This window comes from Protopterus annectens, chromosome 1.part0 (genome assembly GCF_019279795.1).
Source record: "Protopterus annectens isolate FY-2018-M chromosome 1.part0, PAN1.0, whole genome shotgun sequence".
Lineage (NCBI taxonomy): Eukaryota > Metazoa > Chordata > Ceratodontiformes > Protopteridae > Protopterus > Protopterus annectens.
The window spans coordinates 631,652,255-631,671,572 of NC_056725.1; positions in this window are offsets into that span (position 1 = coordinate 631,652,255).

The following is a 19,318-nucleotide window of genomic DNA, read 5'->3' on the forward strand; positions in this document are numbered from 1 at the left end:
TGGTATCTTGTTGTTGTTCCTAACGTTTTTTTTACTTTGATTCTGATATTGTATACTTGGAGAACCTGTTAGCTATACCTTTTCTTATTGCAGTTTTAGGCAGTATCTTAGTTTTGCTTTCATTAAGGACAGATCTAGATTGAAAAAGATCCATAGTATCAAATAGAGCTTGTAATGCGTCATTATTATTGTTCAGTGTCAGTAAAATGTCATCTGTAAGTAGTCGGACCTTCGATATTAAGGAACTGCCAAGAGGTACTCCTTTAATATGTGCATTCATCCTGATACAATTTGCAAAGGGTTCTATGACTAGAGCAAACAATAGTGGGGACAAAGGACATCCCCCTTAGTGATTGTGATAGGACTAGATGTGCGTGATCCGGTCTTGATATAAGCTAGAGATTTTTAATACAGCAGATTAATTAAACATATGAAATTTAATGAAAAACCATCTTCTTCTAAAACTATTAGTAAATAGTCCCAGTTAACTGAATCAAAGGCAGTATTGATATCTGAGCTCACTAAGGTCATGTTACCGTCTGTAATTTTAACATAATCGGTAAGCATTTTTTATTTTGCCATATGCATTTCTATCCTTTATAAAACCAGATTGATCTTCATCTATCAGTTGAGGCAAAAACTGCTTGATTCTGTTAGCATGTATTACCATAAGCATCTTGTGATCCACATTTAATTGCGATATTGGTCTATAAGATGAACAATCTTTTGCATGTTTCTCTGAGTTAAGAATTGAAGAAATTAATGTATATTTCAAGGAAGGGGAAATTAATTTGTTTTCTGAAACTAGTTCTGTTATTAAGCGTGTTTTCTCTAAAGTTTCATTTGTTAATTCCTGAAATGTATAAATTACTATGTTATCGACACCAGGAGCTTTATTTAACTTTAGTTTATGAATTTGTGATTTAAGCTCAGTTATTGTAATTGTTTATCTAATAGCTTTATTTGATCTTCAAGAAGTTTATTTTTGACATATTTTCTGAAAAGGGATTTAATTACAAGTTGAGATTCTATTTCATAAGTCTTTGAATTAATTAGGGTTGCCACCTTTTGTTGTGGCTAAAACTGGATCAAGGCCACACCCCTCGTATCACCTGTAACCACATCCATTTCCACCCCTATCCCATCCAAGTTCCACCCATTTTGTGATGCCATTGTAACATCACCAGATGGGAGCCCCCTTTTTTTCCATTCCTGATGTCTGCTTTCTGCTGATTTACTATGCTTTTCTTTAAAAAAAAAATCATAGTAAATCCGCCAGTTTAATAAACTCTGATAGTCTGTTTCCTTTCTTGAAACAGAATACTGGAGGTTGTACAGTGTTTTCCGGACTGCCAGACAATCGGTTTGATTTCCAGATACTCCGGGAAAAAAATGGATAGGTGGCAACCCTAGAGTTAATTGAATTGAAGTGTTTCTTAAAAGCTTCTAAAATACCTTCTAAATCTGACACTATTTTGTTAGTTCCTAGAATACAAAGTTCTTTTCTCTGGTTACACGCAATAATTTTCTTGGTTCTGTTTGCTACACTTCTCAGATTTTTGGGGTCCATCATATAGGATCTCAATGTAATTTTCTGTAAATTAACCATAGTTTTATGGTGTCAATTTTCTATATACTTATTGTCCATATCCTCAGGTTCTTTTAGTACTTTATTATTGCCTTTTTGAGTCTGTAATTTTGTCAGTTTTTGTTTGTAAATCCATTAAGTCTTTCTTCAATTGTTTTTTCTTATTAACAAACCAAGTTAGCTCTTTGCTATTTATATTTATATATGTATATATGTGTGTGTGTGTATATATATATATATATATATATATATATATATATATATATATATGCACACACACACACACACACACACACACACACACACACACGCACACACACACACACACACACTCACTATTTCAGAGAATCCCACACATATATCAGAAACATCAGCAATAAGATTTATATTTAGGACTGTATGTGTTTCTTTATTACAGAATTCCTTGAAGTCCTTTAAATTATTTATATAAGATGGTGTTCTGGTGATAGCCACACTTTGACTTGTATTAATTTCCAAATCAAATGCAATGCTTTGTGGTCAGATAAAGGGCATGTAATTCAACTTTATCTAATTTAGCAACTATCCCTTGAAATGTATACCCTGTCTGTTCTAGACTAGGTAGCATGTTGGTGTGAAGAAAATGTATTTGGCTCAGCAAAGTCACTTATATCCCTACTACCAATTATATCAAAGCCATTTAATGCCATTGAGGCAGCTGGCTTCCTCTGTGAACTTTTTGTATTACATATACATACATACATGCATATACATACAAATATTTCATGCAAGGACAGTAATCTCTTCTAAAAACACTTGTTCCCATAATAAGTATCCAGGCTGTTCTTAAAAATGTCTAAACTAGTACTTGCTTTAGTGTAATTTGGTAGTCTGTTCCAAGCATCAGCTACTCTATCAGAGAACCAATTAGTACACTTCTCATTCCTATAGAATATTCTGCATAGGTAATCTGATGATTCTCTAGTACTTTTTGATAACCCCAAACATTCCCAGAGGTAGTTGTCACTAAATGCCCTATATATATGAATAAGATCTCCTCTTAAATATCTGTAAGAGACACTGTACAAGTTCAGATATTTTATTCTTTCATAATAATTAAAATTTTCACATCCATGGATACCCTTGGTATATTGCTGTTGCACTCTTTCCAGTTTACTCATGCTTGTTTTCTTATAGGGTGTCCATATTGTTATTCCATGCTCAAGTTTGGGTCTAATGTAACTAAGAAACAATGTCTTCATTATTTTTAATTTCCTAGACTTTATAAATATTTTTATACAACCTATAGTTCTATAACTATCATCAATTAATTGGTTGATATGATTAGAAAAACTCTTAGCTGTATCTACCCATATACCCAGGTCCTTAAATGAGTCTACAGTTTCAATCACTGTGTGCTGTATTAAATATTCACCTTTCACTTTGTCTGCCAAGTCTCGTATACATAGATTTTGATGTATTGATCAGCATATTATTCTTTTGTGCCCAAATGGTAAATTTAGTCAAGTTATTTTGCCGACATGCCTTATGGGCAGCCACGGTGCAGCAGCAGTTAGTGTTGCCACCTCACAGCAAGAGGTTCTCTGGTTCGATCCTCTGCTTGGGTGCCTTCTGTGCAGAGTCTGCATGTCCTCCATCTGGTCATGCGGGTTTCCTCCGGGTGCTCCGGTTTCCTCCCACATCCCAAAGACATGCTGTAGGTGGATTGGCCACTCTAAATTGTCCCTAGGTGTGAGTGTGTGCCTTCTGTGGAAGGTTGGTTGCCGGCCTGGCAACTTGACACTGTAAAACTCCACTGCCAATCATGAGCGGACAGGTGATCCGCTGTGGCGACCCCTAACTGGGAAAAGCTGAAAGAAGAAGAAGAAGATGTAACTTACCATTAAAAGTGAGAATACTTCATCACAACAGCTCAGAAATGTGTAATGACACATAGGGCCTTAATAATGCAATCAAACAAGAAAGCTAGACTCTACTAGGTTGATTAATATTTTATTGCTATTACAACTTCTTTGCATATTGTAAGTGGAAAGTGGTCTTTGTTCATTCAAGTAAGGAGTTTTAATTAATTTAATACATAAATCTCATGTATGCTTTCCACAGGCATTTTTAATTGTATTTGTACTCCATGTTTTAAAAAAAAATAATAATAATATACACTAATATCTAGATTGTGCTTCATAATGGTATGCTGAAATGCATTGGGTATTTAGAATTGGCACCTCACAGTCCCTGCTATATATAGGGAACCTATTAATGGCATAACACATACTTTACTGTAACATAGTGAATGCTAAACAATCATCCTTTTGTTTGATGACCAGTTGTATTAGTTAACGCAAAGAAAGTGATGGTTACTTAGCCTTGGAGAGGCACGCACTATTTCACTGTAATTGTATTCTAACACAAAAGTATGCAAGTGGCCTTGCATAGCAAGTAAATGAGATTGCAATTCAGAAAGTGCATGCTTTCTTCAGAACAAAGGACTTGCAAAAAGAGAAGCACCGCTCAGTGTTTTTCGAGTTGCATACAAATGTGACAGTCTGTCAGTGAGGCCTACGTAAATTAGGCCAGTTTTTCACAGACAAGTTCTCAACTTCAGAATTTATGAAGTATTGCAATCCACAGATGCCTGTATTACACAGGCTCTGAATAGAGCAGAGAAAGGCCAGCACTGCTATTCGGCATGTTGCACCCATTGCTATGAATGACTGAAGCTGTGTAGGGTGAAGCAGAGTGCAGAGCAGTAACAGTGACAACAGCAGTTCCATAGTACTTCACTTCACCCTGATCTGGTGAGTAGTTCTGTGCAGACTGTGTGTGTGTGTGTGTGTGTGTGTGTGTGTGTGTGTGTGTGTGTGTGTGTGTGTGTGTGTGTGTGTGTGTGTGTGTGTGTGTGTGTGTGTGTGTGTGTGTGTGTGTGGTGTGTGTGTGTGTATTTGTGTAGCTCTACCGTTATCATACATCCCACCAGGCTCCCTATCACAAGTCGGAAGCTTAAATGTCTGATGAAAAACAAACTGAAACCAAAATCCTGGACCACAAAACATTGACTCTCAAGTGGCTGAAACTCAAAATTCTAAAATAATAGTTAATAAAGGCATTAAAGCAAATGCAAATCATAAATTTAATTTGCCACACGAAAATAAACACCTTTTTGCAGATGGACAGATTTTTTTTGCATCCTATTTGCTGGATGTTCTGCCACCAGAAGTCTAACCAAGAAGCTCCACTCCCAGCAAGCTCTCCTCACCCTGCAAAATGCAGACATCTGTGCAGGTTATTGAGACATGGTTTAAAGCCACAGAGAGTACATCAGCAGTGCAGGGCTGTAATGCATTCTACCCATTTAGACCTGTTAGTGTACAGAAATGGACAAAAGTTGGAAGTGTCTCAATTTATATAAAAAGTAAACACATCTCAAGGCTGGTCATACAGAATGACATGCTTGAGCTTTTTCATATACAAATTACCATAGGCAAAATTCCCATACCATATCCCTGCACATTATAAGCCCCCCTTTATGATGCAGGAAACCCATAGCACATTCTAAACATACTGTACACATTCACCATTCAACCCAACACCATATTCAACTCTAACTGCCCCACTCTTAACTAGGAATCATACATGACTGCTGACATGTAGGCCTATAGATTCCTATGCTTTAAAACACAAATATTCTGGACCAAATAGTCTGTATCCCTGGGTCTATATCACATCAGCAAATGCTAAAAATAATGAATGCTGATGTATCGAACTTCAAAGTCCGAAAGCTGAAAACAGGGGAAAAAATTTGCTGATCCAAAAAAAAAAAAAAAGGGTATACAGTCAAAATGAAGTGGGGGGCTTTGCCCACCACATACCCCCAACTTAAATATACCAACTCTGAGACTGCACCACAGTGCAGAAAACAGCAAAGCCCAGAGAATGGCCCAGCTCCATTTCTTCACTGTTTTCAGCTTTCAGACTTTGAAGTTTGATATATCAGCATTCGCTATTTTTAGCATTCACTGATGTGATATAGACCCTGTATCCCTAATTAGGACTACTAACATCATTAAACCTGGTTGTCAGCAACTTGTGGCACCCCTTCCATAGACAGTGCATTGTCCTCACTAGTTAAGTCAGACCATAAAGCTGTCTCCTTTGAAATAAAAATAAAACCTAGGACACCAGGTAAACCTAGTACTTTTAGAAGTTGTTCCAAGGCAAGCTTCCTACTTCTGTGTGACATCCTGGCAAAAATGCCATCTCACCAAACCCAGACAATACAACTGCCTACATTGAGTCATTTGCAAGAACCCTATAAATCATGTATACAGCTGTACAGAGGCTGCAGTTCCTAACCAAGATAAGTTCACAACAAACTCAAAAATAAGCCACCTTGGTGGAATTGTAACATTAATAGACTATATAACAAAAAGAAGATAGTCCTGGCCAAAAATAGGAAGTGCAATACCCAGCAAACTAAATAAACAAGTCAGGGTATGAATTAAGTTAAGCAAAGCCAGTTTTGAGGTAAAAGTATCCTCTCAGGCTAACTACAACCACAAGGAATTTTTCTGTGCCGAATTAATTGTAAATTTTACCAAGCTTTCTCCACCAGACACCTGTCTAGAAATACCCCCAACCATAGCTCCCCCAACTATCACCAGGGAACGGGTCCTCAATGCACTCTGCAAGGCAACAAACACTGGATCGATGGGACTTGGTAATATCCCAGGATGCCATCATAATAGCATGAAAAATTACCTTTCAATGCTTAAGAAGCACAATTCTTTTGTCGCATCCAAGTAGGGTTTGTGCCAAGCAAATGGAGGACTACAGCTGTTAGCCCAATACACAAGGGTGAGCTATCCATTGACCCAGGGAGCTATAGACCCATAAGTCTGACTAATCTCATAAGTAAGGCCATGTAAAGAATTACTATGGACATGATAAATAGCCTGAGAAACCTTCAGATGCTGGATCAAATTCAGTCTTGTTTCATCACACCTGGTGGACTTCTTCAAGATGGTCACAGTGGCATGGATGAGGGCAAAATAATGCATACTGTCTACACTGATCTGGCATGAACCCCTATGTCACCTACTGTATATCCAACTGGCACACAGATAGGACTCAAGAAGTTAAGATAGGGGAGTCTACCTCCACAAAAATTCCAATCACTAGTGGAGTCCCTCAGGGCTAGGGACTCCTGTTTGGTATCTACTTCTCTGAAGTTAAGGCTAATGTCAAAGATCACTGGCTGACCAGATTCACAAACAATTGCACATTAGTTGCATTTATTCAATCCTACAAGGCACAAACATCCTCCAAGAGAGCCTGTCACAGACTGAAAACTGGTACAGGAGTCACTGTCTTAATCTCACTGCTAAAAAATATATAATAATATCCTTTGGTAAGATAGCCACTCCTGAAAAATACTAAACTGATAATGCACCCCTAGGAGTAATGTCAGTAATCAGGGATTTGAGAATGCATGTAGACAGCGACTTGGCACTTGACCATTATGTTTCTACATTAGTAAGAAATCATTCCATGCTGCGCAACTTATAAGCAAGGGTATGCCATCCAGAGTTCATTCTTCTTTTGTAATCTACCCTTACAAGAGCAATCATCAAATACAACCCTTTACCATGCTCCTGACCAGGCATATGCAACAACTGGAATGACCACAGAGGTCCCTTGAAAAAACAAAATGCATGGTATAGAAAAAAAGTCATATGAGGACCTCCTCAAAACATTGCTCTTATACTCAGTCATCTACAGGCTGTTAAGAGGTGACCTATGCCTGACCCACAAAGCATCCTCTGATCAAACCTTAATGGACCTGTTGCATATCTAAAAAAAATAGCAACAGAAATATCCTATCCAGGGATTAAACCTAGCTTGCAACATAAATAGGACATACTGGAAGGAAAGGTATATGTCTCAGAGGCTACCCCTGCACTAGAACAGGCTACTCATCCATGTGGAGCAATGTTCTTATCTGCACTTACATATTCAAGCAAAACTTGGCTAAGTTAATTGGGAATTTCAAATTTACCTCTGGCCTGATAAAATGTCCTTATCAGAGAGAGGAGGCTTGTAAATGCTTGAGCACTCATACCCAAGTTTGTATATGTCCTTCATAGCCTACGGGACCAGTACCTTTCTAATATTTCTGGGAAGAATGGCTATGCTTAAAAAAGCCCTTTACTGTCATTAGCCTAGTATTCTGCTATGATCCTATGACCACCCCTTAAATATATATTCAGTTTCAGTTACTAAGCCCTCTCCTCTTACACAGAGATATTAGCATAGATGCATGACTATCTTCCTTGTTTCTTCAAGTTTATGAAATCTAGGATTTGCAAAGTATATTTTAGGGTGTGTTGGTCACATTTTCTACTTAGGGATGACTATATCTGTCCCTTAAAAGCACATAAAACTATTATTTGTTTTCTCTTGGTGTGCAAAGTCCATGTTTTGCATTTTCTTTCATATATACATTCAATATTATTTCAAGATGTTGAGATTCAGTCAGTTGAGTTTATGTCTTATATAATTTTCAGGATTTGGTTACATTTTTAAGGTCTGTCCATTTAAGCTGCAGCCTTATGATAGTTCTGCTCCTTACAGGTAGCCTGAAAAATGCTATAGTATTCCATTCTTTCAAAGGTAGTAAATACCATAAAAATAAATACAAATGTCAATTGTTTAACAGTTTATGAACTACTAAGAAGTGATGGATATCATTTTATAACAGAATGTAAGCTGTGAAACATTTTATTTAAACATTTTAGTATCCCTACAACTTATCATGCATGGCAGTTGTCCTATTTGTCCTTCCTAAGGTGCTACATAGTCGGTAGATGGATAGATAGAGAGAGAGAGAGCTTGATAGATATGCCTGTAAGGTGTTGTAATAACTGTGCAAATCAGTCAGGTATGTTGCTCTTCATCAATGCATTCCATATAATAGCAAAACAAGTGTGCTGATTTGGAAGAATTGCATGAACAGCAGTCATTAATGCAGACTTAGGCAACACTGACTGCATGCGGCAGGCAGCTATGTTTTAATATTCCTGTCCTTGGCATGGGTGCACATGCTGATAGGATATGCAGACTTCTAAAACATGTAAATTACTTCTTAACTCACATTGGTACCATGCAGCATATTACTCTGATTTAAGCTGTACAGAATATTTGCTACTGAGCAGTTAAGTATGATTACCAGCCATGGCCTGTACTATAAACTGTCATGAGTAGAACAAATCCTTAACAGAGTACAAAGGTATCATACAGTGAAAATCATAACTGGATGTAACAGAACTCCTTGTGGAATAGATAGCACGTGTGTCGTACATTTCTCCTCCCCGCTCTTTGCTTCCTCCTTTTTGTTTTTATTTCTTTATTCAGTTTATCATTTTATTAAATAAATCACATTACTTTTCAAGAGTCAGTACTGAAGCTAATATATTTTTCACAATCACTTCACAAGTCTTTCAAGGGATTGGTGAGTAAAAGTATGATGGTACAGCTTGTAGCTGATAACACAAGCCCCAATAAGCCTTGCGAATCCTGGTATGTGAACTTAAGATACTCAGTTGTCATTCTGAAACAGAATCTTCCTTGTAATAATAAAGACAGCAAAGTCAACAGGTAAGCCACTCTTAATTCAGCAGACAAAGTAATAAACCTGGTACAATGCAGCATTTCATTCTAATTAAGGGAACACTTACTCAGCTTTTCCACCTGAAAGAACATGGAAAGACGGCTATTGTTCCTGTGCAGACTACAAATGGACAGGAAATGGGGCGTGAACTGACCAGCCATTAAAGTCATGAACTTGAGTTTCTTTTCCTCCTTCATGTTACTGGGAACCTGAAATTTAAAAAAATGCCATCAGGCTAACGAAAAACTAAGAGCTGTAAAGGGTCATGAGGCAAAGCAGAAGCACAGGAGACTTTTAAATGAGCTAAGAGGCAGAAATCAAAGCTCACTGTATGTATTTGTACATAATTAACTATTGTTAGTTTATGAGTTTCTGTACAGGAGGAATCCTCCAGAGAGAAAGCTTGCAGAATGATGAGACATAAGAATATAAAAATGTTGTGCCACCTGCATTCTCCTGAATTTTAAGATTTTCAGGAATAATTTGATTTTTTTTGCAAAGGTCATACAACTGCATTTCTTTTTCATAAAATGCTTGGAATATTTTGAGAATACTGAACTGTTTCAAGAAATCTGACATTTATTTGCATTTTGCATAAATGGTGCAGGACCTTTGGTAAAATAGTTTTAATGTTAGTAAAATAAATTAATTTTATGAAATAATAAAATGTTCACCTGTATTTGCGTGTGTGTGTGTGTGTGTGTGTGTGTGTGTGTGTGTGTGTGTGTGTGTGTGTGTGTGTGTGTGTGTGTGTGTGTGTGTGTGCATTCTTTCTAAATGTTTGTTTTGCATGTATTCTGTTGATGTTAGTGTATTCATGTCGAGAGAAAGCTAATACCTCAAAATAAAAGAATAGAAATAAAACCAGTAAAATTATATTTTTGTTTGGTTGGAACTTACTCCATTTATTTCATAATCATGTCATATCATGAAAAATAGTTTTCTCAACTTTTTCAAACACAACTATGACCCATTTTGTTCTAGTCTGTGTCTCATGGCTAAATCTTCACACCTTCACTGACAATCATAATTCTTATTCAGAGGTCAATGTTTATGTATTTCACTGGCTAGCATAAGCTGTTTCTGGTAGAGACGTATTTAAGAATCCATATTATCCTGAAAGTACTTTTTTTAAATTCATGTATGTAATTAATTTTTTTCTTATTTTCTTATGTCATATCCATAGCTGGCTTTAGGCACCAGCGAACCCTGCGGTTGCTGGGGGCCCCCTGTTCCTGGGGAGCCCCAACCACAGCAATTTATCCTAAATTGATATATTTTGTATCACATCTGTCAAACCAACAAAAGCTAGTGCAGCAATCCTATATACTTACTAAATCAGGTGGGTAATAATAACTCATTTATATTTTCTTTAAAATTCAAATTCAAAGATATTCAGGCTACAGTAACAGTGTTTTATCAAGTAACAGAATTCACAATTCCATTAAAGATTTTACTACTGACATTGTGCCCCTAGCTTAGTTAAATCCTACTGGTAGACATCGTCTCCTCTAAAATTAACAACATAGCCTGCTTTAGGTACTTGCAATACCCATGGCTGCAGGGACCCCCTTATTTATTCTTGACTGTGTATGGGGCCCCACAAAAGCTGCTGCTGGTTGTGGAAAAATGAGGAAAAAAAATACTGATTTCCTGATCATGCACTTTTACCTCAACAGGGATGTGATATGACCCTTTCAGGATGTAACTGATAAACATGAGAAAAGTAAGCACTAGACAGATCAGCAAGCAACCAAGAGTGACTGATCTCAGAGCACACCTTGGATTGTAAGAAGAGCTGAAGCTTCCAGTCTTTAAGATTGTTTTTCTCTTTTCGGGAGTTTTATAAATACTGGCAGAACACCAGATACTGTAAAATTCAAGTTTGTTGCTAAACAATTCTTTGGAATGCCAAAAATAATTGCAGAATAAAGGCTCAAAATCAGAAACATATTTTAAGTATTACTCTAATTCACTTAAAAAGTTAATACCTTTTGCATCAACATGTATTTTTGGACAATAAGAAGTGTAAAACTCTGATGTCTGAATTTATTGACTGTCTGAATCCTGAATGATTTACCAGCAAATTAAACTGTTTATGAAAAGAGCAGAATTATGAGGCAAAATCAGGACAGGTGGCTGAAATAAGTTAAAGTTACAGATATGCATTACTCCTCAGTGAGGTAAATAAAAGTGACGTAACCCTGCTTCTGTTTGGTAATGCTAAACAACAGTCACTGATCTGGTGTGGCAGTAACAGTGTTGCACAATGTATTACTATTTGCTGAAACAAGTACAAAGCTACTACTGATATGCCTAATGCTTGTGTGTGTGTGTGTGTGTGTGTGTGTGTGTGTGTGTGTGTGTGTGTGTGTGTGTGTGTGTAAAAAATATCACTGATTTTTATCTGTGCACACACTCAATAATGGCAGGACACAAATTATTCTTCTGCGTATCAGTAAAAAATGCAGTTAACAAGTAATTATATTTCAAAACTAAGGCATAAAATATGTCACAGAACATTCAGACAATTAACTCTTCTAGGAGTCTGGTGGCCCCACTCCCCAGACTGTATAAATGGATATGGGGGGCTCTCTTAATCATCCTTGACACTGTGGGGGCCCCACAAAACTTGTTGCTGGTTGGGGAAAAATGAGGAGAAAAAATGTATCAATTTTCTAAATACACTCTTTAACCTGAACAAAGCTGTGATAAGATCCTTTTAGGATAAAGTTGATAATGGCCTGTTCTCTTAACCGCACCCATTCTAAAACCATCCCTGCTGACATGTGTTAACAGAAAGTTGATGCAGGTTATGGGGGGGTGCTGGGGATTGTGTGGTTATTACTACTTTAATTTTCATCACAGTCAAACCTTAGAGGTGTGCACAGGAGGTTGTCAGCTGTGTTTGGGTTGGGAACAGTGCAGTCATTTTTTCTTTTACTTTTCTCACAGACCTCAGAGGTGTACAAAAAGGTTACTATATCTTGTGAAGGGGCAGTGTACTATCTAGGAGCAATACATTGGAATGCATTAATGTAATCATTGTGTTTTTTTCACTTTCCTCACGATCACACATCAGATACGTATACAGATGACTGCCTTTGGGGATTGGGGTGAGGAGGCATGCTATGTATATCAGCAGACACTTGAAATACATGCCTGTGGCAATCTTAAACCTCTGCTTCTATCCCATCCAAACAACAGAGGGATACATAGGCATTTGCTGTCTTTTTTTGTGGGGGGGGTGGCAGACTCTATTCCTAGATAGGACCTGTGTATCCTCACAGTAACTGTCTTGATAGTTTATTATGAACTACTATTTTGTCATCTTTGAACATTAAGCCTTGGTCACAACTTAGATCTTTCTTGAATGAAAAAACAAACAAACAAAAAATAAAGACTGAAAGTCTTTTCTTACTCTGACTCATGATTTTTGTTTAGACCACCGTTGGATTAAAAGGTTGGGAAAATGCTCTAAAACACATCCCAGATAATCTATAACTCCTATAGCTTCTGGAGGTACCTACTTGATTGAGTTATTTCTTAAATTCTTATTACTCTCCTGTGTTGGACATGAAAGATGTGTTGAAAGCTTCTTCTTCATCTTTCGGCTTTTCCCGGTTAGGGGTCGCCACAGTGGAACTCCGGTCCGCTAATGATTGGCAGCAGATTTTTATGGTGTTGAGTTGCCAGCTCAATGCCCAACCTTCAATGAAGGCACGCTCATTCACACATGTCTTTCAAATGCTACTCAACCATGGGGAGGACATGTAGACTCCACACAGAAGGCGCTCCAGCCGAGAATCAAATGGCATCCAAGGAAAACTAAAGTTGAACCATACTGAATTTCTTTCCTTAATCATAATTTCTGTTCAGACCATCACTGAATTAAAAGGTTGTCTAAAAATTAAAATAAAACTTTAAAATGCACATTAGAGCACATAGAACTTCTTGAAAAAGCTGAAGAGTAAGGCAAAATGTGAGTAAAGGAAGAAAAAAAGTGATGTGCATGCTATGGTGAGCCCAAGATGGGGAGAAAATAGAGGGGAGCACTGAAGGATGTGTGCGTGTGTGTGGGAGGGTGCTGAAACAGAGGGCAGTGTCTAGGGTGCAGTTTCACCTAAGTCAAACCCTGTACATAAAGTTATTGTAATGTATCATTATTGTAGCTAAATGTCAATAACTGTGAATGCCCCTTTGTGAGATGGGCCAACATAGTGTGGTACACAGGCCTGTTGTAATGTAAGAACATTGAAGCTACAGGTCATTGTGTGTGTACTACTGTTAAAAGTTTGCAGCATGAACTAAAAGGTTGCTTAGGAGGGGTAGCAATGACAGGGTAATACGTAGACTGAAAACACATAGGGGCCCCCAACTTGACACTTGTTGGGGGCTCCCAAAATGGTAACACCAGCCCTGGTCATATCATGTATGCACCTTTTTATTATTGCTTGACTTACAAAGCCGAAGTCTCCTTGGCCTTCCCCTGAAAAAGGGTTTTTGCCTATTCAGACTAACCCGGTCAAAAAATCTCTAAATAAAATAAATAAATAAAAATGCTCACTTTTCAAAGCAAATCAACTGCTCTTGTTGATGCTACTGCAAGCAGTGCAAATGATAGTTCAGTACACAATGAAATAACAAACAGTGCATTGTCCAATTTTTATGACAGATGATTACAGTATACATCTGGACTTTCACGGATTTAACACATTTCAAAAATTCAGTGCTGTAAATCACATAATCTGGAAATCCACAGTGGAAATAATTACAAACCTGCTAGATCCAAAAGGTGGCTTCATCCCCTTCACCACCTTACATATGTGAGCTAACCCTAGCCTACTGCTATCCCTGACCTTAATGCTAATCCTACACATTAAAGGTAACGTTAAATTATACACACAGACAAATAAACATTCACCCCATCACATGCAGCAAACACATGTATCCCCTTCCCTAGCCCTTACTTTAAACCGAACCCACAAACACTCACACACTGTCACACACTAAACTCCAATGACAAATATTTTGTTACAAACTAAAGTTTGGGTATTAATACCCAATCACACTTACATTACATATGATATCCAACACTTTGATTATTGTTTTCATTGACAATCTGGCTATTCAACTGATATTAAACAGCAAAAAATTGTCAATAACCAAATAAATTGCACACACACACACACACACACACACACACACACACACACACATATCTATCTATATATATATATATATATATATATATATATATATATATGCACATACGATATGTATATATATATATATATATATATATATATATATATATATATATATATATATATATATATATATATATATATATATATATATATATATATATATATATATATATATATATATGGGTCTACTATGGTTGATTGAAAACTCACTTGATTGAAAATGAAATTACTAGGACCACTTCACTGAAAGCTCACTTCACTGAAAACTCACTTGACTGAAACTCATTTCGTTGAAAGTTATAAATGGCCTTTTCCCCACTGTAGTGCGATCCTGGAGTTAGTATATAAAGTAAAGGGGGTGGGGGGCAAAACCCCCACATATCTTGGTTATATATTCTCTTTTGCAAACAGTTATTCATTGCACTTGTAAGTATCACTGTGTATAGTTTAAAATGTTTATAATATGTGGGGGGCTATGCCCCCCCCCTTACTTTATATACTAACTCCAGGATCGCACCACAGTGGGGAAAAGGCCATTTATAACTTTCAACAAAATGAGTTTTCAGTGAAGTGAGTTTTCAGTGAAGTGGTCCTAGTAATTTAATTTTCAGTCAAGTGAGTTTTCAATCAACAATAGTAGACCCATATATATATATATATATATTCATATTTATATATATATATATATATATATATATATATATATATATATATATATATATATATAAACAATTACAGAAGGGCGGCGGGTAGCGATGTTACTTGATCAATACATAAGTCAATAACCATTACACTAATACAACACATTGACACATAGTACATGGAAAAAAAGAAAACAAATTTCCTTTTCTGCTACACTACCCAAAACCTGATCACATTCAACTAAAATTTGTGGAAATAGTGATAGTGTTATTGGAAACTTTTTTTCTTTTTAATTTAAGGTGCAGATTAGGATTAGGGGCAGGGGAAGGGTGAGGGTTAGCATGCATTACTAAGGTGGGCATAGGGCATATGAAATTAAAAAAGAAAAAGCTTTCCACAACACTTCTACTACACAAGACAGCTCGGGCACTCACCACACATTCGCCTACATGTACACTTGCGCACACACCCACACACACACACACACACACACACACACACACACACACACACACACACACACACACACACACACACACACACACACACACACACACACACACACACACACACACACACACACACACACACACACACACACATATACACACACACACACTAAATCTATCCCCTAACCTAACCCTAAACACACACATTCAATTTATCCCTTTGCATAAACCTTACACTAACCCTGGCCGAGACACATTTGCAAATAAACACAAATGCCAACTACATATCCCACTCAACTGTTTTAATGGAACATTCACCTGAAAAAATGTCCATCTAATAAAGTGGAGGTTCAGCCAAAAACAATATACTTCCACCAGTCAGCCAATGCAATCATTGACCAAACAATCAGAACCTCTATCTATATAAGAATATCTCTCTCTGTTTATATATATATATATATATATATATATATATATATATATATATATATATATATATATATATCTACACATATACATATGCGTGTGTGGGTCACGATGTGACCCACTCACATAGTCAGTCTAGAAAATAGCAATACCACAGTGTTGATCCTCTAGAACACTGAATACCTGTAAGCAGCTATTTCTCCAGGACTACAGTACAGTGTGGAATGGGATTTTGCCCTTTCCAAGCTGTAATATGATCACAGAGTTTGAATAAATAATTGCCAGGTGGTGTGGTGGCATTTTAGATGTTGTTTCTAGCTTTTGATGAAATAGGGGTTCAACATTGTGTTTTTGGTGTCAGTCATGTGAGCGGTTGACATTGTGATACAGACCCACAGATAGATATATACATATATATATATATATATATATATATATATATATATATATATATATATATATATCGATAGATAGATATACATAGATAGATAGATATTCTGCAATTTGTAGCATGTTACAGGCCACCCTCTCAAACTCAGGAACCTCACATGGCCTTCCTGAAAACATTGGAGGGGATAAATGTATCTCCAAACACCATCATACTAGGTGACTTTAACTACCCTAATATAGACTGGGAACACTACTCAAGCCCGAACACTCTAACCCAAAGATTCCTGGAGTTCATAAACTCAAATGCCATGGAACAACTAGTCACCATCCCCACAAGAGGAGAAAACATACTTGATCTCATCATCACGAACATGGGATCAAAATGTTCAACACCGGAAGTATACCCTCACTGGTGAGATCAGATCATAAACTAATCTCGCTGGAGGTCCTCATCCCCCCACCTGAAACAAAAAAGACCACAGTGAAAACTTCTCAAAAGTCGATTTCACACTTCTAAAAACTAGTGTGGTCTCCTTTAAGGCCCTGAGCCAGTGGTAAACATTACTCAAACCGCTGAATCACTTACAAATGCCTTCTACCAGCACCTACAGGACTGCATGGATCAGGCAATCCCAAACAAAACTAAGACTCTCTGTACCAAAGGCAAGCCGCCCAGTCTGGTGGACCCCAGCCATAAACAAGCTCTACAACAAAAGGAGGAAGCTACTACAAGATAGAGCAAAATCCTTGAAAGGTAAGACACCTTTGATCATTATAAGTAAAAACTAAGAGCTCTCATAAAATCATCCAAGGCAAATTTTGAGAGAAAAATCGCCAAGGACTCTAAAGAGAATCATAAGGCCTTCTTTAGCTATGTTAGAAACCTAGGAGGAAACTCCCAGATATGCTCAGAATTAGTTCAAAATGATGTGAAAATTACTGAACCTACACACATTGCCAACATACTGGCTGACAGGTTCAGTGCAAACTTCTAAGGAGAGATATCTATTCCAGAGGATTGTAGCCCCCAAACATCTCCAACGCCCAGGTGAGAACTGCCCTCACTAAGGCAAAAACACAGCATCCATGGGACCGGATGGTGTTTGCTTCATGAACTCAATGAGGAATTAAACCCACAGTTAGGACAGCTGTTTAATCTTAGCCTCACCTCAGGATACTGTGGTCCCACTTCATTGCCTCCACAGACCCTGCTTGACAAGCCTTATCTGCAAAGCCATGGAGAGGATCATAATGGAACTCATAAATAAAGACATAGGGAACTTGCAGACTTTGGATCCAACTCAGAGGCAGATCCTGCCTCTTAAACTTGGTTGACTTTTTCGAGACAGTCACCAAGGCCATTGATGAGGGAAAGGCAGTCCATACAGCCTACCTCGACCTGGCAACTCAGGTATCATTGAAAAACTCATCAGCTTGAATGTAAACCCATACATCACAAGATGGGTTGCAAACTGGCTAAGTGACAGAACCCACAGGGTCAGAGTTGCTGGAGCCATGTCAGACTCAAAGCCTGTCACAAGTGGTGTCCCACAGGGCTCAGTCCTGGGTCCACTCTTGTTCGGCATCTACTTTTCTGAAGTACAAGCAAACACAGGAGGGTTATGGCTGACAAAGTTTGCAGATGACTGCAAACTGGGCGCCATAGTCGAAAACACATCTGACACAGATATCCTCCAGAAGGGCCTCACAGAAATGGATAACTGGTGCCAGAGCCATGGCCTGAAGTTAAACGCCAAGAAATGCATAGTCATACCCTTTGGGAAAAACAAGGCTACCCCTAGCTACCATATAGGTGGCAATCCACTGAGCACAGAAAAAGTCATCAGAGATCTGGGGACCCAGGTTGACAGTAGCCTTGACACTCATGTTGCTAAAGTAGTTAGGAAAACCTTCTATATCACCCACCTGATCATGAAGGGATTCACATCTAGATAAAGGGAGAACAGTCTCACCCTATACTCATCACTTATTATACCTATGATTGAGTACAATGCCCGTTCGAATGTATCTGACCAGACACCTGCTGCAGCTTGAAAGGCCCCAAAAGTTCCTCACCAAAAGGATAAAGGGTCTCAAAAATATGTCTTATGCTGCCCGACTGAAAGAACTCCAGCTCTATTCAGTCTCATATCAGAGGTGACCTGTGCCTGACATATAAGGCCATGTCAAACCCAGATTTGATGAATATGCTTCACCTCAAAAATCTAGATCCCTCAGAACCACAAGGGCGGGAGACTTAAACCTTGACACGGTTATAAATAGAACGTGCTGGAGGGACAGATTCATCACCCAGAGACTCCTATGCTGTGGAACAAAATCCCGTACATGTGAGGCAGAGCACCTCTCTGGTCTTGTTCAAGAGGAATCTTGACCAATGGATGGGAGATTGCAGATATACCCCAGGGATTACTTCAGCGTCACTGCTTGACAGAGGCACAGCAAAATGATAGGCATAGTTTTTATTCAAACTAAAGGGGTGGCGAAAGCCACATAACTATGGGCTAGGCTTATAAATGCCCTTGGGCAGATAGCCTAGTATGAACCTATGAACCTATGAACCTATGATATAGCTATATGTATATATAGTAGATTTATATATGTATGTTTATAGATAGATATGGATCCCTATGAGATAATAGAATTTCAGAAATTTGAATGGAAATCCCAAAGACACATGATGACCGTTCTCACTACACTAAGGAAAAGGGTCTTCTTCTTATTTCGGTTTTTCCCAGTTAGGGGTCGCCACAGCAGATCATCTGTCTGCTCATGATTGGCAGTGGAGTTTTACAGTGTTGAGTTGCCAGCCCAGCGCCCAACCTTCCACAGAAGGCACACACTCACACCTAGGGCCAAATTAGAGTGTTCAATCCACCTACTGCATGTCGTTGGGAGGAAACCGGAGCACCTGGAGGAAACCCACGCAACC